Here is a 27,321-nt window from a genome sequence, read left to right as displayed (position 1 = left end):
TATGGAACAAGCTGCTGAAGGAAGTGGTCGAGGCAGGTACATTAATAACACTTAAAAGTTACATGGACAGGTACATAGATAAGAAAGGGTTAAATGCAGGCAAATGGGTCTAGTTTCAATGGGAATTTTGGTCGGCATGGACCATTTGGGCCAAAGGGCCTGCTTCTGTGCTGTGTTACTCTCTGATTGTTATGCCCAGTTTATCTTCCAACAGCTTTAATGTAAATGGAGCCAATAGGTACTACCCTGAGGATGTAGCCAAGATTAAGTCCCCACTCAAATTATTTAATCGAGGTTTTGCATCATATTTTCCCCTATGTTCACACCACATGACAATCCAACATTAGGGGACATTGCTGAATTATTTCTTTTTTCAAGATTCAGTCACTTTGACCAATTGGGCCTCAGATTTCCTGGCACAGTCCTATCTAAAGTGCCAATATCTCATAAGCATGGTATCTAAGTGGAAAGTGGCTTCGGCTGTTCTAACCTGTCCCTGTAACTGATACTCCCTAACTCACTCCAAAGCACAACAATGCTGCTTTCATGAACTATATTTAGACGTAATGAGGCATTCTCTGCCATTGCACAAAGATTTTGAGGTGAAGAAGTTTGGCTATACAATAACACCGTCCATAATTTGGCTGCAAAGGAGGTAGAAGTGAAGGGGGTGGGGGTGGTTGCAAGCAAAGAGTTAGGGTCCCTGTATAATCATCCCTAAAGATATACACAGAGGGTAGGAATTTGTTGTGTATATGGTTTGATATGGTTTGTACATGTCTTCCCCATAAGGTGGAGTATAGCTCTATATATATATATATATAGGACAGTACAGCACAGGAACACGTTCTTTGGCCCATGATGCCACATTAAAATAAATCTATTCTGCCTGCACGTGATCCATTCCCCGCATATTCATGTGTCTATCTTACAGCCTCTTACATGCCACCATTGTATCTGCTTCCATCACCACCCCGGGCAGCCACCACTCTTTGTGTAAAAAAACTTGCCCTGCACATCTCCTTTAAACTTTCCCCCTCCGACCTTAAATGCATGTCCTCTGGTATTTGACATTTCTACCCCAGGAAAAGGATTCTGAGTCTATCCTATCTACGCATCTCACAATTTTATAAACCTCTATCAGGTTTCCTGTCAGCCTCTAACGCTCCAGAGAAAATAACCCAAGTTTGTCCAACCTCTCCTTATAGTTCATATTTTCTCCGGAGGCTAAAGAAATTTGGCATGTCCCCGTCAACCCTCACCAATTTTTATCAATGTACCACAGAAAGCATCCTATCTGGATGCATCATGGCTTGGTATGGCAACTGCTCTGCCCAGGACCGCAGGAAACTGCAAAGAGTTGTGGACACAACTCAACACATCACAGAAATCAGCCTCCCCTCCATGGACACTGTCTACACTTCTTGCTGCCTCAGTAAAGCAGCCAACATAATCAAAGAGCCCACCCACCTGGAATATTCACTCTTCTCTCCTCTCCTATCAGGCAGAAGATACAGCAGCCTGAGGGCACGTACCACCAGGCTCGACAGCTTCTACCCCACTCTTATAAGACTATTGAATGGTTCCCCGGTACGATAAGATGGACTCTTGACCTCACAATCTACCTCGTTACGACCTTGCACCTAATTGTCTACCTGCAATGCACTTTCTCTGTAACTGTAACACTTTATTCTGCGTTCTGTATTGTTTTCCCTTGTACTACCTCGATGCACTGTGTAATGAATTGATCTGTATGAATGAGATGCAAGACAAGTTTTTCATTGTCCCTCAGAACTTGTGACAATAAAAAAACAATTCCAATTCCAACAGATAGGACTCTTTACCAAGCAGTATTTGATCACGAAGAAGAGCTAACTTAGTGAACGCTAGATTTGCAATTAGTTTCAGCAAAAGTTAGTGAGGAATCAAATCAAAGGTGCTGTCTTGCACCTTCAGTCAACAAGATTGTCATGTAGTTTGTGGTCTCAATCAGAATGCTTGCAGGATGAAACTACTGGACAGAAATTCTGGCTGTGTTTTATCCTATGCATCAAGTGGTGCAGTCTAAAGCAGACTTTAAAATAAATTCTGCACGTGGTGTTTAATCCAGCAATAAATGTCACAGCACAACACAACCTTAGAGGCACAAAAGCAGTCTTCCATTGAATACAAGTTGCAATCAATGGCTTCAATATTGCAGGAAGTCAAACCCTTACCTGCAAACTCTGCTGGTCCCTTACTCTAAAACTGCCGTCCGCTGGTCAATGTTGCAGTGAAATGTCCCAATCCAGTCATTCGGGAATGTGAAGCTGAACCATGGGACCATTCAGAGCTCTGAGGAAAGAGGACTTGAATCAAAACTTAAAAAATCCGACTGTGGAAGTCAGCGCACAGCTCGCCCGGCGTTAGTTGCTGTGTACAGATCTATAAATATTGACCCCGCCAACACTTGCTCCCCAGCACATGGCACAGATCCCTGTTATTGTACACCATGGTATCAGCACCGAGAACTGCCTGAGTGCTTAGCTGCTCAGCTGTATGCACGGAACCACACATACCAGCAGCATGAGCCTATAAATATTACTACACTGCCAGGTTCACTGTGACGAGAGAGAACCGAGAACACTAGCTGAGCTGGTGTGACATGGTTCAGCTCCATATCTGTCAGAGGAGCACCCTTGCTAAAATCTCTGCTGACCACTTCCACAGCCTCTCCCTTCAAACCCCCTTTCTGTTTCTCCCATTAAAGGGATGATTAACTTTGACAGGATGGTGCATAGAATGATTCTGTGCACTCAGTCTCTGAGCTGCAGTAGAAAGATAAAAAGGCCAACAATGCACAACCTTTAGTCAAAGAATACAAATACAGGGATTTTTCGAGAAAGCAAGTATCTTGGAACGAGAGAATAAGCAGACTAAATTCAACCACATGCAGAGACTGGTCACTGAGATGATTCAAGATTTCTTCTCCCAGAGTCACAGGGTCATACAACACAGAAAGAGGCCCTTCAATTCACCATGCCCACACTGACTGTTGCACCCGTCTCAACATGAACCAAAGAATCAATTTCTAGTCAGTGTGAGAAAGTGGTGCTTTGCAAGTGGTGGTGTTCCTGTGTGCCTTTCTGAGTCTTAGCAAAGACTCAGAAAGGCACATGGGAACACCACCACTTGCAGTTTCCCCTCCAAGTCATTCACCATCCTGTCTTGGGAATTTATTGCCAGTCTCTTATTGTTGCTGAGTCTAAATCTTGGAACTCCTCTCTCCGACAGTTGTGGGATAACCTGGCTCACCACCAACTTCTCAAGGGCACTTAGGGAGTGAACAATAAAAGCTGGTCTTCACAGTGACACCAGCTTCCCTTGCTGAACTGAAGAAATAGTTGAAGAAATAGTAGGCGTAATGCAGAGACTGATGGCTGTGCGTGGGAATTTATTTATGGAAGGTTCCTCAGATGCTGTTGCCTTTTGTGCTTTAGTTTGTCTTCAGATAGCACCTCACGTATGGCGAATAAGTCAAAACTTTGTCCAGCTTTAATATTTGGTTAGGGAGGTAGATTTCTAAACCACTCACATCTCCCTTAAACTTTCCCACAATGTCTGTGTTTGGCAGACACAGTGCCAAATCAAACTAAATCTCTTCTGCCTGTACATGATCCATATCCCTCTATTCTCTACATATTTACGTGTCTGTCTAAAAGCCTTTTACTTTGCCACTATCGCATCCTCTCCTTATAGCTCGTACCCTCTAATCCAGGCAGCATCCTGGTGAACCTCCTCTGCATCCTCTCCACATCCTCCCTGTAATGGGGCAACCAGAACTGAACACAAGTGCGGCCGAACCAAAGTTTTATACAGCTGCATATGTTGATAGATACTTAAATCAGCTGTGGCCGAAAGCTATATTCATGCTTTGCATTTCACGGTGATGGTAAAATGGGTCCTTTTAGGGAAGTGGGAACTACAAACATATCTAGTGCCCAATCATGGCGAGGGCCATTTGGATGGCATGAGGTTCTGCTCTGTAAAAGGCTGGCTGGGAATCCAAGACTGGCAAAAATCCCACTGGTCCCCAGCACTGAACTCCTGACTGCGCCATGCAGGGAAATGTAGCCCATCCTACATTCAGTCAACTGCTTGAAAGAGAAATCTCTTCAACCCACTGCACTATTCCTCTCATGAGATGGATTTAATTTCCCCTTGTTGTCACATGGGAATGATTTGTATTATCTACAGTATTCATAATTTCATCAACTCCTTCAACTCTTCCACTATCCCAGTGCAAAGCTCTCAGTAACTCAAACCTTTTATTTTTCATTAATTTCATACTAGTGATTGAAACTGTGGAGACTGGATAACCAAAAAGAACTTATAGCAAATCTTATTAAACAGATTTCACAGAATTTATAGAACAGCAAATAAAAGGACATTCCTATTGTGTGAGATGAAGACAGAATACAGTGCATCTTCTTGTATTTCAAGGTTATTTTACTTTAGAAAAGGATTCAGTTCACAAATAGTTTCAAACTCCCAAGAGTCCTTTGACTCTATTTTTTAAAAGGTGCAAAGGGATCATGCTGGCAAAGTGCTGATCTTGTTTCTGCCGTCACGCTAAGTATAGAGAATGCACTACGTTTTTGAAATTACTGGAGACACAGGCCGTGTGGAAATGTGTATCTTCATGCGAAGTCTATCTATAGGTTAAAGTCAAATTCGAGTTTATAATCACATGCACAAGTCCATGTGTGCACAGGTGCAATGAAAAACTTACTTGCAGCAGCATCACAGGCACATGGCAGAATATAAGCAGCATTCACAAGAAAAACAAATTAAACACAAATTATACAGTTTTTTTTTACAAGAAAGAACACAATTAGAACAAAACAAAAGTCCATTTTAGTGCAAAGTGATCAAAATGGTCATAGTGTTGCTAAACTGTAGTGATTCAGGTTTTGCCAGTTGGTTCAAGAACCAAATGGTTGAATGGAAGTAGCTGTTCGTGAACCTGGTGGTGTGGGACTTCAGGCTTCTGTACCTCCTGCCCGATGGTAGCTGCGAGAAGATGGTGGGGATCTTTGATGATAGATGTTGCCTTCTTGAGGCAGCGCCTCCTGTGGATACTACCGACGGTGGGGAGGGATGTGCCCCTGATGTATTGGGCTGAGTCCACTACTCTCTGCGGCTTCTTACGTTCCTGCACATTCTAATTGCTGTACCAGACCGTGATGCAACCAGTCAGGATACTTTCAACAGTACATCTGTCGAAGTTTGTTAGAGTGTTCGGTGACAAGCCGAACCTCCTTAACCTCCTCAGAAAGACGGTAGCGTGCTTTCCTTATGACTAACTGTACAGGACTTAGATGAATTCACCTGCAGATGTGGTACCAGATACCACTGGTTAAAGCACTGTGAAGATGTTTAAATATGTAGATGGTTAGACAGAGACACAAGAGAGCAAAATACAACCTGTCGGAGGAACTCAGCGAGTCAGGCGGCATCTGTGAAAGGAAATGGAGAGTCAACAGTTCGGGTCGAGACCCTTCATCTGGACTGAAAGATAGCGGGGAGATAGCTAGTGTAAAGAGGTGAGGGGAAGGGGTGGAGCAAGAGCTGACAGGTGATGGGTGGATCCAGGTGAGGAGGGGTGACGGGCAGATGGAGGAGGGGAGGGTGGGAATAGCCACAAGGGGCCGGGAGGCGATAGGTGGAGGTGACAAAAGGGCTGCAGATGGTGGAGTCTGATAGGAGAGGAAGGTGGAGCGTGGAGTCCAGTGAGGGAGGTGGGGAGGGCAGGTGGGAACAGTGGGGGGGAGTGTGTGATTGATGGGCAGGTAGAGTGAGTGGAGGAGGGGAAAGAAACAAGGTGATTGGGGACTGGGGTGGGTGTAGGAGGAACTGGGTATATGAGGAGGAGAGAGAAAAGGGACAGAGGGGGAAATTGGAAAACGCAATGTTAGACATTTAGCTCATCTGCTGCAGAAACCCCCATTTATCGTAGATCCAGATGTGACTGTTCTATCACACTTGAACTGTCAAAGCACAGAAGGCTACCGACCAAGGGCTGGGAATGGGATTAGTAGATGGGTATTCAATGGTCAGCATGGACATGATGGGCCAAAGGGCCTGCTTCTCTGCTATATGACTTTGCGGCTCCTTTCCAGCCTCCTTCGTTCTATTTTCCGTAAATTAGAGAGTAAAAAAGTCTTTGCTGCCCTTCTCCTAACGCACCAAGTCGCATCTTCTTTGTGTTTGTTGACCTACTGGCTCCATTTTAAGCAATATCTCCACTTTTAAATTCTTGCCCTCCATGGTGTCCCCCTCTCCCTACCTCCGTACTCTCCTCCAGCTCTCTAATCTTCTGAGATCACTGCACTTCCTTCATCCACCACTCGCCTCGGGCTCCTGTCTCATTCCTCCTCTCTCCTTTTATTGATAGTATCTACAGGAGGCACTTTGATGACATCCATCATCAAAGATCCCCACCATCCGGGCCATGCAATCTCACAGCTACCATCGGGCAGGAGGTACAGAAGTCCCACACCACCAGGTTCAGGAACAGTTACTTCCCTTCAGCCATTCAGTTCTTGAACCAACCGGCAAAACCCTAATCACAACAGTTTAGCAACACTATGACCACTTTGATCATTTTCCACAAAAATGGACTTTTTTTTGTGTACTTTCTTGTAAAAATTGTGTATAATCTATGTTTAATTGATGTTTTTTCTTGTGAATACTGCTTAAATGATGTCCTTCATTGCACCTGTGCATACATGTGCTTGTGCAGATGACATAAACTCGACTTGACTTATACCAGCCATCTCCCCTCTCCACTCTCAGTCCTGATGTAGGGTTTCAATCTGAAACGTCGACAATTCCTTTCCCCCCACAGATGCTGCTTGACCCGTTGAGTTCCTCCAGCAGATTGTTTGTTGCTCCAGATTCTAGCATCAGCAGACTCTTGTGTATCTGTTTGTCATATCTTCAGCTGCCAAGGTCCTAAGCACTGGAATTCCATCCCTGAACCTCTTTGCCTCTCTACCCTCTCTCCATCTTTAAGGTGCTCAAAACCTGCCTCTCAGACTACGTTTTTTGCCATTTCCCCTGAAATTTCGTGAGGCTCAGTATGAATTTTAATTTGACAATGTTCCTATGATATTTACAATGTGTAAGTTCAACGCTCTATACTTCAACTCACACACCCAAACTATCAGGAATTCACTGGACTGCTATAGCTTTTAACAGTACATTTAGAAACACAACTCCTCTGTATAACACGATTACTGAAAATGCAGTCTGCTTTTGCAAGTCTTTGGACCGCTGTATCATTGAGACAAGAAGGAAAGAAATATTGGTTTACTGTAGAGCAGATCTAAGTGGGAGTGTTCAATACCCTCGTACAAATTAGAAATCCCAAGTGCACTAGAGTTGCCGACATCAAAGATTAATCTCCTGGACACTGCTGTAACTAAATTCAAAGGCATATTTAAAAACTGTGATTTTGTTTGCAGAAAGTGATTCAATGCAGTCAATGGTGAGTGTGGAATAAAAACAGAAAATACTGGAAATATCCAGCAGATTAGGAAGCTACAGTGTTGAAAGATACAGAGGGAACGTGTTTTTATTCATTTTTGGGATCCGGGCGTCACTCGTAAGGCAAGTATTTATTACCCTTCACTAACTACCCCCAGAGAAAGTGCTGATGAGCCACCAGTGCTCCTGCGGAGGGAGTTCCTGGATTTGGACCCCAACGATGGTGGAGGACTGATGATACATTTCCAAGCAAGGACCATGTGAGAAGTAGAGGGGAGCCTGGAGGTGGTGGTGTTCCCCTCCACCTGCAGCCCTTGTCCTTCTTGGTGAGGTCACCAGTATAAAAAGGTGGAAGGGAGGGGTGGAGCAAGAGTTGGCAGGAGATGGGTGGATGCGGGTGAGGGAAGGAGGGGAGAGAGTGGGAATGGTGTCAGAAGCTGGAAGGTGTTGGATAGAATCCGATCAGAGAGGACTTTGGAGCAAGGAATAAAGGGAGGGAGTTGGGGAGGGGAACCGGTGGGAGGGGTATGTGGGTGATGGGCAGACAGAGAGGGTGGGGGGAGGGGAAAGAGATAGGGTGATGGGGGCCAGTGGGATCAGGAGGAGAGAGGTTTGGTGTTAATGGGTGCTTGATGGTGGGCCGAAAGGGCCTGTTTCCATGCTGTATGACTGTGGCCTGCACTCTTCTATAACTGGTCACATCAGCAGAGATGCCTTCAGCCACCAGGGCCCCAAGCCCTGGAGATCACTGTTTAAATGTGCCCCCCCCCCCTTTAAGCTTATCTCAGTGACCAAGCTTTAAGTCACCTGAACTATTGTCTCCATCCCTGCCCCAGCGTTGGCCTGAGTGTGCACCTGCGCAGCACCTTGAGACCCTTTGCTCGAGGCTCTGTATAAATCTCTCTTCACATTTTGTTTTCAAACTGGTTCCAAAAGTCACAGATGGATTAGCCTACCTTACCTTGGAACACTCCAAGGCTTGAGTGCCAATGATCTGTGTTACTCTCTTCATTTTGAAGTATTATGAATTCCACAAACCCAACTGAGCATTGTTCCCATTCTCCCACATTTTGTTATGTTCCCTCAAGTAGCACAAATGAATCTGCGCTGTCCAACTGCAGTCATAGGATCTTGTTACTTTGAACCCTTAAACCAGTTCACAACCTCCCTGCTGCAGTGTGTGGAAATATTCTGGCAACTGATGAGATAGTTAAGCTAATTTAACCTGAGCAAACACAGGCTCAATTGCACTAACAGTTAAATAGCTGACCCAGAGCACAAACATTACCAGCTCCCATGACAGAAAACAGACCTGCATTAATCCAACAGTCAATCTACGTACCAAGATACAGGTGAGAAAAGGCATGACCCAGTGACAAGTGAACAGTCTCCCTTTTTTGAAATATATATGTGGTCAGCACCTAATCAGTCCACTCCACCCAATTCGTCCCTCCTGTGCTTCAACAGCACATGAGCCTTCTTAGTCTTTGGCCAGGCAGTAATGAATTCAGTAGCACAGTGGTTGAACACAGAACAGTACAGCACAGGAACAGGCCCTTCGGCCCACGATGTTGTAGTAATTAAAATCCTACTAAACTTGTCCCTTCTGCCTACATCCATATCCCTTCATTCTAAGATAAGATTTCTTTATTAGTCACATGTACATCGAAACACACAGTGAAATGAATCTTTTGCATAGTATTCAGGGGGCAGCCGGCAAGTGTCGCCACGCTTCCGGCGCCAACATAGCATGCCCACAACTTCCTAATCCGTACGTCTTTGGAATGTGGGAGGAAACCGGAGCACCCAGAGGAAACCCACGCAGACACGGGGAGAATGTACAAACTTCTCTGCATATTCATGTGCCTCTCTAAGACCCTCTATCATATAGGACAGGCACCGTAGTGTAGCTGTTAGCGTAACACTATTACAGCGCCAGCGACCCAGGTTCAATTCCGGCCACTGTCTGTGAGGAGTTTGTACATTCTCCCCGTGTGTCTGTGTGGGTTTCCTCCAGGTGCTTCGGTTTCCTCGCACATTCCAAAGGCGTACAGGTTAGGAAGTTGTGGGCATGCTATGTTGGCGCCGGAAGCGTGGCGACACTTGCGGGCTGCCCTCCAGAAGACTCTGCGCAAAAGGTGCATTTCGTTGTGTGTTTCAATGTACATGTGACTAATAAAGAAATCTAATCTTATTTGCCTCCACTACCACCCCAGCAGTGCATTCCAGGTACCCACAGTTGTTACATATGGTGGCTGGAGGCCTTCGATACTGCTCAGAAGTTGTGAGTTCAAATCCAGTTTTGCCAATTTAAGTTCAGGTCATTAAATGAATCAGGAATTAAAAAGTCAGTAATGATGATTGTGAAATGACTTGATTGAGATGGCAGTTTTGTGCAGAGGTTCTAGCTGTAGCATTTGTGTCAGTCCCTTTCACACTGCAGTTCACTGAAGCCCAAAAAGTGGTGGTGGTCAGATTCTGGTGTATCCACCCCCTGTCCTACACCTGGACTCATCAGAGTCTGTAATGCATTGGGTCAAGAGGCCGAATACAGTTCAGATCCAGCCCTCAGCCTTATACGAGCCATACCTGACACCTCCACATTGAAACCTACCGAATACTGAAAGGCCTGGATAAAGTGGACGTGGAGAGGGTGTTTCCATTAGAAGGGGTGTCTAAGATCCGAGGGCACAGCCTCAGAAATAAAGGGACATCCTTTTAGAACTGAGGTGAGGAGGAATTTCTTCAGCCAGAGGGTGGAATTCGCTGCCACAGGGGGCTGTGGAGGCCGTGTCATCGGGTGTACTTAAGGTAGAGATTGATGGGTTCTTGACTGGTAAGGGGGTTAAGAGTTACGGGGAGAATCGGGTTGAAAAAAAAGCCATGATTGAATGGTAGAGCAGACTCAATGGGCCGAATGGCCTAATTCTGCTCCTGTATCTTATGGTCTTATCCAGCATAACACTAATCATTGAAATGAGGTCACTCTGAAGGCATGGCTGGTCCCAGAACGAGAGTAAGCTTCGTGATTCATTTGTCATTGCTAACTATGGAATGCAAACTCAATTGCTATATCAAAGCACACGTACCCCAGGACTCAATGAGGTGGGCAAGGTGTCAGCTCTGGCTCAGTTGATAGTGCCTTTATCTGTATCAGAATGTGATAGGTTCAAATCCCACACCATTCCACAGCTGAGGAATGTTGCAGTGTTGGATTGGTTCTGTCTGCTTTCTCAGGTGGATGCATGGAGCTATTTTAAAGAACAACAGCAAATTTGTTTTAGGTCTCCAGGCTAATATTTATCCTTCACCGTCTCTCAGCCAGAGCCAATAATGTCTGTGTCATACAGTTGCTCTTAGTCTCCACCATATCAATAACATTCCTTATGTTACCTCTATCCCTCTGCCTATTGTACAACCTAAAATATAAGATCTTTATGAGTCACAGGTACATCGAAACACACAGTGAAATGCTTCTTTTGCATAGAGTGTTCTGGGGGCAGCCCACAAGTGTCGCCACACTTCCGGCACCAACATAGCATGCCCACAGCTTCCTACCCCGTACGTCTTTGGAATGTGGGAGGAAACCAGAGCACCCATAGGAAACCCATGCAGACACGGGGAGAACGTACAAACTCCTTACAGACAGTGATCGGAATTGAACCCGGGTCGCTGGTGCTGTAATAGCGTTACGCTAACTGCTATAATACTGTGCCTGCCCATATGTTTGAATTCAAAACTTTCCTTATTCTGGTCATTGGCTTGAGATCATCGGATCTGTTTCTCTCTCCACAGATGCTGTCTGACCTGCTGAGTGTTTCCTGCTTCATTATCTGCTCAAACATCTTGCTCTTTGTGGGAGCTTGCTGTGCTTCCCGAGTTTCCCACACTTCACCAGAGAGCTTCATTGGCTGTAAAATGCTAGAAGGTTGTGAAAGGTGCTATATAAATGCAAGCTTATTTGTCTGCGGCTGCAACGGCTATTTGCACAGCTTGGTGTAGTTGTGGTTTTGCTGCTAATTTAGGTCAAAAAATGCCAGGTCAAATCTAGAACAGAAATATATGAAAAAAATCATCATACATTGCAATGAGCAAAGGAACCACCCTGGATTTATTTGCCAAGCCCAGAGGTGGCCCCCATATTTAATTACTGAACAAGAAATGTTTGTCGATGGTCTGTGTATAAAGTACCAGCAAAGCCACAAGGTAAATCTTGTGAAAATACGGTTTGAGAATTTTGAGAATGAGTCAAGGTACAAATTTCAGGCTGCTTTCATTCTGATTTAGAGTCATAGAGCACGGATACAGGCCCTTCAGCCCAACCAGTCCATGCCGACCACGGTGCCCGCCCACCGAGCCCCAATTTCCTACTTTTGGCCCATATCCCCTGATGTACCTATCCAAGTGCTTCTTAAATGATACTATTGTACCTGCCTCAACTACTTCCTCTGGCAGCTCGTTCCATACACTCACCACCCTCTATGTGTGAAAAAGTTGCCCCTCAGGTCCCTTTTAAATCTTTCCCCTTTCACCCTAACCCTATGCCCCCTAGTTTTGGACTCCCCTACCCTGGGGAAAAAACTGTTACCATCCACCTTATCTATGCCTCTCATAATTTTAAACACATCAAAGCCCATTAAAGACATGAGCTGTTAATGCTGATGACTGAAAGAGGCTTCAACGCCTTGCTTTTTTTGCAAGTATGTGCCAAGTTCTGGCACCAATCAGAATGGTTCTTTGGTGCACATGCCAACTAAACCATAGCACCGTGAGATCCAGTGTTTGGCCACCAATTGAACTATTCTTGTTCATTGGACAGAAGACAGAACTCAATCAGTCAGTGGAAGGAAGCATCAACTAGGATTCTTGCTCCTAACTCATGGAGTCATAGAGTACTACAGCATAGAAACAGGCCCCTCGGCCCATCTAATCCATGCCGACCTGATCTGGAGACCTTAACAAGAAATACCACAAATGAAAGCCATGCTTAAAAAAATCTCCTGGGATTATTGTGGATCATGTATTCTTGGTTCATGAGGATCCATTTTTATGGCATTGTCCCACAACATCACATAAGCAAAAATAGATATTTAGATAGATATTTATTTATTAGTCACACGTACATCGAAACACGCAGTGAAATGCATCTTTCTGCATTACTGAGAATGTGCTGGGGAATAAATATTCTGCGTTAATAAAGTGACCGTTCGAGGCGCTCATCCTGCAAAAGGCCCCTAACACCTCAAACAATATTTAATACTGATTAACAATGGAGACTGCTAATTAGGTCAGGCAGTATCCATGGAGAGAGAAACAGAGTTGATGACCTTTTCTCAGAACTGGAAGAAGTCAGAAATCAAAGTCGCAGGGAAGGGGGATGGGATTCTGATCGGTTGATTTTTATTTGTGATTGCTTACTAGGCTAATGATATGAACATCTTAGGAGACACAAGAGACTGCAAGTGCTGGAGTCTGCAGCAACAAACAACCTGCTGGAGGAACTCAGTGGATTGAGCAGCATCTGTGGGGAAAAAGTAATGGTCGATGTTTTGGGTCGAGACCTTCTATCAGTCCTGATGCAGGGTTTCAACCCAACATGTCAACAATTCCTTTCCTCCCACAGATGCTGCTCGACCTGCTGAGTTCCTCCAGCATATGAACACCACAAGCTAGGAAGAGTGATCCTGATGGAACCAAAACCTGTTGCTACAAAGAGACAAAAGCAGAGAGAAAGGAAAGGGAACACCAACATCCTCCTCATTTCACCACCACCCCTCTCCCCACCATCCCTGGAACAGGGAGCTCTCCCACCTGGAAACAACTGCGGTTTCTTCGGAAGGCCCTGTGGGTCTAGGGTCTGACTGCTGACCTGCTTCAGATCCATCAGGAGACCGTGGCAGAAATCGAGCATTTGCCGACAACTGAACTATGTGAAAACAGCCTATGTGAAACTGAACTATGTGAAAGTATTTTATTAAATTATTGCTCCTGTGAGAGAGGGAAAATGGGCCATTGTACTGAAAGTCCAGAGAACATCCCAAGTCAGTAATCTGAGATCCACAAATTCTATTGTAGGAAGAAAAAAAATTATAATATTTAATGCATCATAAAATTAAGTGCAGATACTGAACTAAGGACTGGCAAAGAAAGAAGGAATTAAAGATAAAAATGAAGCAGACAGAAAGATTTTTTTTAAATATCTGAGACATTAAAATTTCAAGGTATGCGACTCCACACTTGTAAAGTTCAACTTTCAGGGTCAGTGAGGTTTAGCATTAATCAAGATATACCAGGCTGTTAAAAATTCACACACATGAAAACGTCAGCATTCTCCTGGTAGGTTTTGCAATAATGCGATCCTGGACTCTTTCTGTACTTTAGAACTTTCTTTGGTTGCTGGGATAAAGCTCAAAATCATAGTGTTGTCGAGAGATACAGCACAGAAACAGGCCATTCACCCCATTGAATCTATGCCAACCATCAACCACCCATTAAGACTAATCCTACATTAATCTCTGTTTGTTTCATTCTGACCTACATTCTCATCAACCCTCCCCCTCCCCCAGATTCTACCACTGAGAGAAGTTTACAAAACTATGGGAGGCATAGATAGGGTGGACGTTCAGAATCTAATTTCCCAGGGTAGAAACGTCAAGTACTAAAGGGCATGCATTTAAGGCAAGGGGGAAAGTTTAAAGATGTGCTGGAAAGTTTTTTTTTTACACAGTGAATTTAAATCTCTTTCCTCTTACTTTAAACCTATCCCCTCTAGTTTTACAAATGCCTACCATGGAAGACACACACTGCCCTATCTATGCATCTCATCATTTTATATTCTGCCATCATGCCACCTCTCAGCCTCTTTCACTCCAGGGAAAAAAGACCCAGCCGATCAAATCTCTCCTGATAAGTCAAGCCCTCCAAACCAGAACATCCTTGTGAATCTTCTTCTTGTGTGGTGACCAGAACTGCAAACAACTGAAGGGTCCTGACAGGGTGCATGCTTCCTCTTGAGGGAAGATCTAGGACTAGGGAATCATTTAAAAATAAGAGGCTGCCCATTTAAGACAGAGGTGGTGCAAAACTCTTTACTCTCAGAGGGCTGTGAGTCTTTGGAACTCTCTTCCTCAAAGGACGTTGGAAGCAGAGTCTTTTTAAGGCTAAAGTAGATTCTTGATAAGCAAGGGGGTTACCAGGAGGTAGATGGGTTAAGATCAGCCATGACCTTATTCATTAGCAGAGCAAGGACCCCTTCCTGCCCACCTTTATAACCCTTCAGCAGCCTAGCCCTAAGTTCTGGAATTCCATCTCTGAACTTCTCTGCCCCTCTCTCCACTTTCCGATGCTCCAAGCTTTGACCAAGTATATAGTCACCTGCCTCATAGAGTCAAAAAGTCATACAGAACAGAAACAGGCCCTTCGGCCCACACAATACTCCAAGTGTGGTCTAACCAGAGTTTTATAGAGCTGCAACATTACCTCGCGGGTCTTGAACTCAGTCCCCCGACTAATGAAGGGCAGCACACCATACGTCTTCTTAACAACCCTATCAACTTGCACTGCAACTTTGTACTCCTAGGTCCCGCTGTTCTACAACACTCCCCAGAGCCCAACCGTTCACTGCAAAAGTCCTACTCTCATTTGTCTGATGACTTGATGTCAGATTTTGTTTGGTGGTGCACCTGTGTAGAACCTTGGGGCAATTTACTGTATTAAAAACACCATATAAATACGACAGCTGCTGGAGTTGTTAATATGCAATCAGTCTGCATGCTTTAGTTTTCTTCAAACTATTTTCTCAGCATCAATTTGGGAAAAGGAAAATGTCAAGTAAATCCTGTGGAAAAGACTAATACGGTGGCCAGGAAGGTGGGAGATGGAGGGCTCACAGTGAAATCACCCAGTAACACGAGGCAGAAAACCTCAAGTGTTAAAAGCTACATCCCTTTACAGTCACAAAGGCAAGGCTGGCTCTCTCTAGGATTACAAATGGCAGAAGCTGTAAATCTGAAATAGGAACTGGAAATGCTGGAAACACTCAACAAGTCAGACAGCATTGGCAGAGAGAGAAAACAGAATCGTTTCAGGTCAATGGCCTCTCGTCGAAAGTGAGAGATGTTAGAAGTTAAATGAGCTTCAAGTTGTGGAGGTTAGTTGGGTGGAGAGAACAGAGGGGCTGGAGACCAGGAGAGGCTGAACGATGGTGGTGCAGTCTGCTGAGAGAGTGGTGGAGGTCTGTTGGTCTCATCTGATCTGCCTTGAGGAGGTGTAAACAGAGAAGATGAATGAGAGAGGAATAACGCTGGAACAATGAGACTCAAAACTCTGCAGATAGTGACCTCACAATCTCTCTCGTAATGGCCTTTACACCTTATTGTCTACCTGCACTGCATTTTCTCTGTAGCTCTAACACAATACTCTGCATTATTGCTTTTCCCCTTGTACTACCTCAGAGTACGTTTTGAAACTATCTGTCTGGAAGGCATGAAAACAAAGGCTGTTCGCTGTACCCCGATACATGTGACAATAATAAACCGATCGTCCATACCAATAATGAAACCTGAAATTAAAAAAAAGAGAAGCTTGGAAATACCCAGCAGGTCAGGCAATGTCTGAAATACGGAGGTGACGTTCGAGGCTGATGGACTTACTTCAGAGCTGGTCAGTTTTAATACTGATGATCTCTTGTGCCTCAGTCCTAGCTTGTGTGGGTAATAATGGAAAGAGGTTGAAGCTTACCGTATATGCTGCCGCACTCAGGTAAGTAATTCTCTAAAGGAAATTTCATATTGTTGAACTAGGGATTCAGATCAAAGCGTTGACAGAACTTTATAAGATTATGGGAGGCATAGACAGAGTAGACAGCTGGTATCTTTCTCCCAGGGTGGAAATGTCCAATACTAGAGGGCATGTGTTTAAGGTGGGAAGGGTTAAATTCAAAGGAGGTGTGCGGGGCAAGATTTTTACATAGAGAGCGGTGGGTGCCTGGAATGCGCTGCCAAGTGTAGTAGTGGAAGCAGGTATGATGGAGGCGTTTAAGAGGCTATTAGATAAGCACATCGGGCAGAAGTACAAAAGCCTGAGAGCACATACCACTAGGCTCAAGGACAGCTTCTATCCTTCTGTTATAAGACTATTGAATGATCCCCTAGTATGCTTAGATGAACTCCTGACCTCAGAATCTAACTCATTATGGCCTTGCACCTTATTGTCTGCCTGCACTGCACTTTCTCTGTAACTGTAACACTTTATTCTGCATTCTGTTATTGTTTTACCTTGAACAACCTCAATGCACTGTAGTAACAAAATTATCTGTATGGACGGTATGCAAGACAAATTTTTCATTGTACCTCGGTACATGTGACAATAATAAACCAATTTACCAATTTATGTGAATGTGCAGAGACTGGAGGGATATGGACATTGTGTAGGCAGAAGGGATTAGTTTAGTTAGGCGTTTAATTAACAGTTTAATTAGTTCAGCACAACATTGTGGGCCATTCTGTTCCTGTGCGGCATTGTTCTATGTTCAACTGGAGGAAAATGCAGAGAAGGCAGTGCTTCTGTGTCTGTGTCCGACACTTGATCGAGATTTGCCACTATCGGCCACTTCAGCTTGCCTCTGCTCTTCTCAGGAACGTTTTCGGACCTCCCCTGCCTTCATTCACCACCTTCCTATTTTTCTCAAAGGCCATTTTTGGATTTCATTAGATTTGGAATTGATTCTTTCGCTCTTGTCTCCCTCCAGGCCAGCTTTTAATTCACAGTCACTCACCAGATCGACCTGCTGAAACCAGAACTTTCATGGGAAAATAAGACAGAGCAACAGAAATGCCTTCCAGCCTCTCAAGCCTGTTCTGTCATTCAACAAGATCATGGCTGATCTTTCACCTCAATACCTTCTTCCTGCTTTTTTCCCATATCGCTGGATTTCCCCCAATATCCAGAAACCAATTGGTCTCCCTTTCAAATGGAACCAATGGCTGCCTCCACAGCCCTCTGGGGGAGAGAATTCCTGATTCACCATTCTCTATGTGAAGATATTTCTCCTCATCTCAGTCCTACATGATCTAGCCCTTATTCTGAAGCTGCAATGAAAACTCTTCACTTTTCAGGCAGGTAAACATCCTGCTTGCATCTCCCCTGTCGAGTCCCTAAGGATTTTGTGTTTCAGTGGAGCCACCTCTCTCGTTCTTCTAAACTCTAAAGAATAGAGGCCTGCTCAATCTCTTCACATATGACAGAGCCTCCATCTCAAGACCCATTGAATCTTCACTACACTCGCTATGCAGCAAGGAAAGGAGACTAAAATTATACCTCATTCTCCAGAAGTGGTCTCACCAAGGCCCAAAAAATTGTACTAAGACATCCTTGCTCTTCTACTCTCTTAACACACACATTGTAAAACACTCCGAGCGACTTGTGCAAATGAAATGGAGGGAAATTGAAGGACAGATGGACTCATGGCTGAAAATGAGAGAGAGGCTGGGCTTAAAATTCCGAAATGATCAAATTAGAGGCTGGGTATCCATCAATGAGTGACTCACCACCTGACATGCTGAAGCATTTCCAGGGTGGCCCAGTGGTACAGTGGTAGAGCCCTGCCTCACAGTGCCAGAGACCCAAGTTCAATCCTGACCTCAGGTGCTGATTGTGTGTAGCTGGCATGTTCTCCTTGTGACTGCGTGGGTTTCCCCTTGGGGCCCCGGCTTCCTTCCACATCCCAAAGATGTTCAGATTGGTGGGTTATGGTGATAGAATCCTGAGAAAGTCGATGAGAATGTGGGGAGGGTAAAAAAAATGGGATTAATGTAGCCATGGTATTTATGTGGCTTGTCCAATTGAGTTTCTGGTTAACAGTGACCTCCAAGGATATTGATGGTGGGGGATGCAGCAATGATAATACCATTGAATGTCAAGGGTTAGGGATCAGAATATTTCTTAATGGAGATAGCCATTGTCTAGTTCTTTTGAGGTACGACTGTTCCTTGTCCCTTCTCAGCCCATATACGAATGTTGTGTAGGTCTTGCTGTATGCTGCTTCATTTACTGAGGAATAGCAAATAGAATTGAACATTGTGCAAACATCAGCGAGCATCCCCACTTTTGACCTTATGATCGAAGGAAAGTCATTAATGAAGCAGATGAAGATGGTTGAGACTAGGATACTGCCTTGAAGAACTCCTGCAGTGAGGTCCTGGGAAGGATAACTGACGTTCAACAACGGCTTTCTCCATTTGAGGTATGATTCCAGCTCTTCGGAATGTTTTCACTTTGATGCCAGACTCAGCCCAATACATCATGGACACATCCTTCTCTACTACTAGAAGTATCTACTGGAGGCGCTGCCTTAAAAAGGCAATATCCATCGTCACGGATCCCCACCATCCGGGCTATGCCATCTTTCCACAGCTATCATTGGGCAGGAGACTGAAGTCCCACACCACCAGGTTCAAGGACAGCTACTTCCCTTCAACCATTTGGTTCTTCAACCAACCTGCACAACCCTAATCACCACTTCAGTACAGCAACACTATGAACACTTTGATCACTTTGCACTAAAATGGACCTTGTTTTTTTTTGTTCTATTTGTGTTCTTTCTTGTAAAAATTGTGTATAGTTTGTTTATGTTTTTCTTGTGAATGCTGCTTATCTGATGCTACGTGCCTGTGATGCTGCTGAAAGTAGGTTTTTCATTGCACCTGTGCACACATGGACTTGTGCATTTGACAATAAACTCGACTCTTTGACTTTGAGTTCAGTTTTACCAGGGCTCCTTGATGCTACACTCAGTCAAACACCGTCTTGATGTCGAGGGCAGTCACTCTCACCTCACCTCTGGAACTCAGCTCTCTGGCCAGCATTTGGGCCAAGGCTGTGATGAGATCTGGAGCAGAGCTGTCCCGGTGAAATACAAACTGGGCGTCAGTAAGTAAGTTATTGGTGAGTAATTGGCGAGACACCTTCCATCATTTTGCTGATGATTGAGAGAAAACTTATTGGGCAGTGGTGAATCACATTGGAACAGGACATACCTTTAACATTATACTTCAAAAACACAGCAGAAATATATTTTTTAATTCAGTCATGGAACACCAAGCTCAAGGACAGCGTCTATCCCGCTGTCATAAGACTATTGAATGGACCTCTTGTACGATAAGACGGACTCTTGACCTCACAATCGGCTGCGTTATGGCCTTGCACCTTATTGTCTGTCTGCACTGCACTTTTTCTGTAACTGTAACACTTTATTTAGATGCTGCCCGACCCACTGGGTTCCTCCAGCTCCTTTGTGTGTTGCTCCAGATTTGCAGCACCTGCACTTTCTTGTGTCTCCATTCTGCATTCTGTTCTTGTTTTCCCTTGATATACCTCAATGCACTGTTGTAATGTAATGATCTGTATGGATGGCATGCAAGACAAGTTTTTCACTGTACCTCGGTACATGTGACAATCATAAATCTATTTACCAATTTATAAATGCACTTACTGTTCAGTCATTGCAGTGGGCAGTTAAGAAGTGGGTCAGGAGTCACAAATAGGCCAGGTTGAGTAAGAATGGCAGATTCCCCTTCCCTGAAGTAAATTCATGATTGCCATTGAAAATATGAGCTTATTTTCAGATTTATTTAATTACAAATTTAAGTTCCCCGCATATCATTCTGTGACTTGTATTCCTGTCACTGGGCCAACAGACCACAATATTGGATTCTAGCTCAGTACAACTTACCCACTGTGGCACAGCTTCCACACATATAACTCAACCACAAAATCAAGACAAGATTTTTTTATTAGCCACATGTACATCGAAACACACAGTGAAATGCATCTTTTGCGTAGAGTGTTCTGGGGGCAGCCCGCAAGTGTCACCACTCTTCTGATGCCAACATAGCATGCCCACAACTTCCTAACCCGTACGTCTTTGGAATATGGGAGGAAACCAGAGCACCTGGAGGAAACCCACGCAGACACGGGGAGAACGTACAAACTCCTTACAGACAGCAGCGGGAATTGAACCCGGGTCTCTGGAGCTGTAGTAGCGTTACGCTAACCGCTACACTACCGTGCCTGCCCTTAGGAATAGTAAAGGGAAAAAATAACTGGTAGCAGTTGTCTACCAAATAATAACATTACAGTGGCACAGGCAATAAACTAAGAAATAGATGTAGCAGAGGGTGCGGAGAGTCTGCAGAGAGATATAGATAGGTTAAGTAAGTGGGCAAGGATCTGGCAAATGGAGTACAATGTTGGTAAATGTGAGGTCATCCACTTTGGGAGGAAAAATAGAAGATCAGATTATTATTTAAATGGTGAAAGATTGCAGCATGCTGTTGTGCAGAGGGACTCGGGAGTGCTTGTGCATGAATCGCAAAAGGTTGGTTTGCTGCAACTGTGCAGGGTACAACTGAGTTTGGTGGACTTCCCGATAGCCTACAACTGCAGGGGCGGCAAGTAACATACAATGGATAGGAAAGGGAAGTAGCAAGATAAAATCCCATGTCAAAGCCCACAGCTGAATCCATCTACTTGCACCAGTCGGCTATCAATTGGTTGCCAGTGTATCCAAGCAACATGGAGCACTTAGTTGCCTCTCTCAAGATGAGGGCTTCTTGAAAACTGTGCTTTGGAAAGTTTGTGGGTTTGACCCGTGAAGCAGTCTGGGTCACTGAGGGGAAAATGATAAGGTAAATAATAGAAACCCCTGTGCCCTGCGCTTTCAGTGCCAAGCCAGCAAGACAAAACATCATTACCATGCAATAAAACCTTACCTTTCGTGTTGACAGATCCATCAGAGAGCAGAACAAATACCTTTAAGAGACACATAGCATATGTTTCTCTTCATGGCAAAAGAAAAGAAATGCGGCCAATATTATTGTGCTGAGAATTCAGATCCGATTACAAGGAGAAACCAATTTTTGTTTTTGAGGGAGACTCTAGTTACGTTTACTGGCAGCTCTCATTCCCTGGATTCTTTTGGCAAGTTCTACGCTGGTGTTTCAAGACTAATTTGACGGTCTTTATCGTCAAGATTTTGTAGTTCTTTAACAATAAGTGTGCTTTTATAGGGTATCTGCAACAGCTTTTACATTGTGCCTACAACATACTGGGTTGGCTCTCACTGTCTTCAGCCTCTCCAACAGCTGTAAAACACGGACTTGCATCCACATTCTTTCAAGAGCCTGCGTCCTGGGCTTAATGATTGACAGGTGGCGCACATCTGTCACTGCACTCCTTCGCTGGCGACCATATGGAGTCCCGCAGTGAAGCTCAGTATTGTTGGGGTTCCCAGGCACAGAAAGATCCCATTTGCCCCACTGAACCTGCACTGGCTCTTTGTATCAGTCAGTCCCATTTGCCCAGTTCTTTCTCCACAGACCTGTCTTTCTTTTTCATGCTTTTCCTTTAATGCCTTTGGATAACAACAACCTAAATTTTAATCTTTAAATATTAACCCTTAAACATTTAAGTTTTAACCCTCAAATATTTATCCAGGTTAGACCTGGTGCAAGATCCGAAATGCCATGGTGATCCATGGGAAGGGTAAGAACGTCCCTTTCAATTGTTTAGTTTCAATGTAATATTTTTGATTATTAATGGGCTTTGTGGGATTTTAATTTATTATGTAATTATTTAACCCCAAAGTTTTCATATGTTTCTGAATGTCGGGAAAGAGGCTGTTGTACCTTTTTAACCTCTGGATAAACAGCAGCATTTCTCGCATCTCTTTTACCCATCTGCTGCACCCAGTGCGGGCCAAGGTAAAGGGTCACCGACAGTGCACCTCTTCCTGAAGATGGGAACAGGAAGAAGCCATGCAGACCCTTGCCTCAGTACTACCCTCCAGCAGGCTGATCAGTGGCCTAACTCTATTGACCCACTATTTACTCTCTTTTAGCAACTACCGTCAGGGGAAGAACGTTCCAAATTTCTCCCACCCTCTGTAGTTAGAGATGTTGCCTCACTTCACCGATCCAAGTTATCCCACCACACCCCATATTCTCCAATCAGCTGCCAGAATCTCTTTAACATAGAACATTACAGCACAGTACAGGCCCTTCGGCCCACAATGCTGTGTCGACATTTTATCCTGCTCTAAGATCTATCTAACCCTTCCCTCCCACATAGCCCCCTATTTTTCTATCATTCATGTGTCTAAGAGTCTCTTAAACGTCCCTGATGTATCTGCCCCCACAACCTCTGCCGGCAGTGTGTTCCACGCACCCACCACTCTCTGTGTAAAAAACTTACCCCTGACATCCCCCTTATACCTTCCTCCAATCACCTTAAAACTATGTCCCCTCGTGTGAGCCATTGTTGCCCTGGGAAAAAGTCTCCGACTGTCCACTCGATCTATGCCTCTTTCTGTCAACCTATTCTATTCTCCCCTAATTCCTAGAAATAAACCTTTAGTTTCTATAATCATAACTCTCAGAAGTCCAGTTATCCTTCTGGGAATCTCAGCAAAACTCACAGGGTAGTATGTAAATCATGCTATTTAAATATTAGAATACTTTATTAAGTATGCAAAGAAATGTAAAGTTGAAGATGCACCTACATAGACTGAGCATCAGAACATCTCCTTTACACTGGCTCCCTTTCTTGCCTTCTGTTTATCTGGTAACATTCAATTTGACAAGTTCCTTGTTAATTAATAACAATTTTGACAAATTAACAATGATTTCAATTTGTTTCTCGCAGCACATATCAGACTGAACGTTAACTCTGTAGAAAAGAGTTCAGCTGCAGCCACTGTCTTGCTACCAATGAAAAAAAACACATAAGTTAAATTTTTGGTATCTGTTCCAGTATTTGTCATATCTTTATGACTCTATGCAAGTCATAAAAATACCACTCTAATAATTGACTTGACAGCTTTACACCTCTGGAACTAAAGATAATCATCACACTTCAGGGTGTGAGTACAGTTGTTGGCAAAAACTTATCCTAAGAATCTCTTAGCACAGAAGGCCATTAGATCCATCGAATCTGTGCCAGCTCTTTGTAAAACAATCCAGTTGTTCTCATTTTTCAATTCGTTCCCCATAGCTGTTTAAGTTCTTTTTAACCCTCAAACATTTATCGAGCTCCTGCAGTCAAAGCTGCATTGACAAGCAGCTGCAGGCAGTGCATTCCAGATCATAGTTATTTACTGCATAAAAAAGATTTTCCTCGGGTCCTGGATATTCTGTCAGTCAGTGCTCCGTGGGACTTCACCCTCCACTAACGGGAGAAGTTTCTCCATTTTAATCTGTCGTGTTCTTCTATTCCCACTCTACATCTTTATCAATCCACATTATTAGCTTCCCTTTAACTCATTCAATCAGTTAATATCCCTGAAATCAGATAATTATAGAATTGTTAAGGCACTGGAGTCCATTCGGTCTACTGAGTGTTGGATTCGACTGTTTTAAGTAGTTTTTTTAACATGTATGGTGTTTAATACACCTCAAGTGGCTGCACAAGGAATGGCCTCTTCCTAGCTTATTGGTTCGTCCATCAGGTGAAAACGTGTTTTCTCATTGGTTGGTTTTGCCACAGGTATCTAATAGGTTTTCTGATTGGACTATTGTTAGCTAAGGAGTACCTCTTATCTCAGGTATAAAAGGTGTTGGTTTTTGTTAATCACTCTCGTGCTTATCTCTCTCTCTTGCCTCGACCTCTCTCTTGCTCTCTTCCCCCCCCCCCCCCCCCACCCCACCCCCGGCCCTAGCTCATCTTTAGTTCGTCTCGGCTCATCTCCTAGTAGTAAAGCTTGTGCCATGTGCTCCGTGACTGTTTCTTTGTTTTAAACTTCTCCAATAAAACTTTGTGAAGCACCGAGTTGTTTCCAACTCATTCCTGGACTCCTGAAAGAACCTGCGGATTTGAAAATAACCGGATCCGACAGAGTCGATGCAAGCTCCTACTCAATGTTTTTTCCCCATCAGCCTATAAATTACGTTTCCTTATGCCTGTCTAAATTCCTTTTTGAAAACCCTGATAAATTTTGTTTCCATCACCCATTCAGGCACAGAGTTCCAGATCATTACCACTCTGCATACAAAAGTTTATACTCATACGCCTGGACGTCAAACCTCTGTACACTGATCCTTGAACCATCTGCTAGTGGAAGATTAGATTTAATGAGAAATTAAGGCTGTCACACAGACTTCACAAACGCACTTCCAACATGGCTATCTCCCAAACCTCCTTCTCAAAGGTCCTGTATATTTCTGCCTCACTTCTTCCTTGTCTGCTTCTTTCCCTTATATATCTGTGGTCTGATGCGATTTAAGGATGAGGAAAAGCTGTTTAACCCAAGTGTTTAATCAATATTGTAACTCCCCAAGTTCAGCTCCCAGCTTCCCTCTAGAATGTTCATATTACCTGGCATAAAGGAACAAAGATGTTCCTTTATGATTTGAAATGACCTTCCACTAAGTTACATCTATAACCCCTGATCTCGCTCTCCAAGCTTCAGAAATCAGACAGCAATACAGAGCAGCAACAGACCCTTCAGCCCATCATGCCTGTGCTAACTTCAAGTAGTTCCACTCCTTCCCACTCTCTTCCAACTGTTCTCCAGATGGGGAAAAGACTGCGACCATTCACTTTATCCCTGCCCCTCATCGTTTCATAAATCACCCCTCAGCCTCCTATGCTCCAGGGAAAACAGTCGCAGCTTTTCCAGTCTCTCCTATGTCCAGTCCCAGCAACATCCTTGCGAGTCTTTTGTGCCTCGTCTCTTTGCTGTCTTGCCTCCTTTTCCCAATGGTTCAATAGATGTCATCTGGTTAGGATGACCAGATTATAAGAAGGATGTGGAAGCGTTGGAGAGGGTGCAGAGGAGATTTACCAGGATGCTGCCTGGTTTAGAGAGCATGCATTATGAGGAGAGACTAAGGGAGCTAGGGCTTTACTCTTTGGAGAAGAGGAGGATGAGAGGAGACATGATAGAGGTGCACAAAATATTAAGAGGAATAGATAGAGTGGACAGCAGGAGCTTCTTTCCCAGGGCACCAGTGCTCAATACAAGAGGGCATGGCTTTAAAGTAATGGGTGGGAAGTTCAAGGGAGATATCAGAGGAAGGTTTTTTACCCAGAGAGTGGTTGGGGCATGGAATGCGCTGCCTGGGACGGTGGTGGAGGCAGTTACATTGGTGAAATTCAAGAGATTACTAGATAAGCATATGGAGGAATTTAAAATAGGGGGATATGTGGGAGGAAGGGGTTAGATAGTCTCAGGGGAGGTTTAAAGGTCAGCACAAAATTGTAGGCCGAAGGGCCTGTATTGTGCTGTACTGTTCTATGTTCTACATTAGTGACCTTCTCGGCTGCAATGTAATGGGTCAATTCTGACTCTGCAGGTCCCAGACTTCTGCTACTCCCTGGGTGTAAACATTTCTCTTATGTTCCCCTCTACTTCCAACAATGACTTCACAGCCAAGTTCCTTAGTTTTAATGATCACCGATCCTTCCCCTTCACCCTCATCAATAGCTATGTACAATCCTCACTTGTGGCAATAAGGTAGAGTCATGAAATCACACCACTCAGAAACAGGCCCTTTGGCCCATCAAGTCCATGCTGACCATCAAGCACTCTTTTACATTATTCCCATTTCATTCTCCCCGCATTCGCATCAACTCCCTCCAGATTCTACCACTCACCTACACACTAGGGTCAACGTACGGCAGCCCCTAGCTCGTGGGATCTTTGGGATGTGGGAGGAAACCAGACCACAGAGAGGAAACCCATGCAGTCCCAGGGAGGACGTGCGAACTCCACACGGATTGTGCACTGGAGGTCAGGATCGAACCTGGGTCCCTGGTGCTGTGAGGCAGCTGGGCCATTGGCTGTACAGTGGAATGGATGGTACTCGTCTATCTCAAAGAAATGTACATGAAACGGGTTGTCAATTCTCTCTGAACCCATGGACAAATTTCACCCCTCCTGACGCTCAGGTTAAACTGGGTATCCATTGCATAATGCAGCAGCTCACAGCTTGAAGTGCATTAGTAACTGAGCAGAAACTGAAATTAACACCATCACACTACACTGAGGTCTGGGTGTGGACAAGTGCCACGTTGATACAACCACTTGCATTGCGCAATTAAGAGCAGTAAGAAAGATGAGAAATCTATTCGGGAACTTCCTGACCCAGAGCCAGTATCAGTACTGAGGACTTCACAAGGGGAGAAGACAGAAAGCATTGAACTGATGAGAGTCCAGACAGCCACCATTCCTGATTAGTTGGCACGTTGTTCCGTTTTGCGAAAACTCATTTTCCACATAAGCGGTGGTTATGCAAAGGGAATTGTTTCCAGATTTCTGGAGAGTGACTGAGGAGTTATGAGGTACTTGTGAAAGCAGAATTAAATGCAAAGATTTGGGAAAGCAAAACACAATTGCAACGTAAACAGTGAATCCTTGGAAGTTCTAAGTCGATTTTCTTCTCAGTCCAAGTGACTCGGGTTGGGAACAGGGAAGGGGTGTCAAATGCCCAAAGATCCCATGGATCCCATGGCCCAACCACCATCTGCCCTCAGCACACACACTCTCGTCTCTACACACCCATTCTCCTGCCCTTGAGCACATCCACCTCCCCCTCACACACCAACTCATCTATCCCCACATAAATTGGTAAACTGGTAGATTGGTTTATTATTGTCACATGTACCGAGGTACAGTGAAAACCTGTTTTACATGCCATCCATACAGATCATTTCATCACATCAGTGCACTGAGGTAGTACAAGGGAAAACAATAACAGAATACAGAATATGGTGTTACAGCTACAGAGAAAGTGCAGT

General features: G+C 44.3%; 1 protein-coding gene across 2 annotated transcripts in view; it reads right to left on the bottom strand.

Moving 5' to 3' along the window:
- Positions 1 to 27,321, bottom strand: part of bmpr1ba (bone morphogenetic protein receptor, type IBa) — a 506,418-nt gene that overhangs the window by 278,777 nt on the left and 200,320 nt on the right. For both annotated transcript variants that reach the window (XM_052035149.1, XM_052035147.1), the window contains one exon: positions 2,217 to 2,334. The gene's annotated coding sequence lies outside the window, so the exon portion shown is untranslated. The remainder of the gene's footprint in view (positions 1 to 2,216; positions 2,335 to 27,321) is intronic.

The sequence above is a fragment of the Pristis pectinata genome, chromosome 2, assembly GCF_009764475.1.
Source record: "Pristis pectinata isolate sPriPec2 chromosome 2, sPriPec2.1.pri, whole genome shotgun sequence".
Lineage (NCBI taxonomy): Eukaryota > Metazoa > Chordata > Chondrichthyes > Rhinopristiformes > Pristidae > Pristis > Pristis pectinata.
Note: the sequence above shows the minus strand (reverse complement) of the source record. Positions and strands in the feature narration are given on the sequence as shown.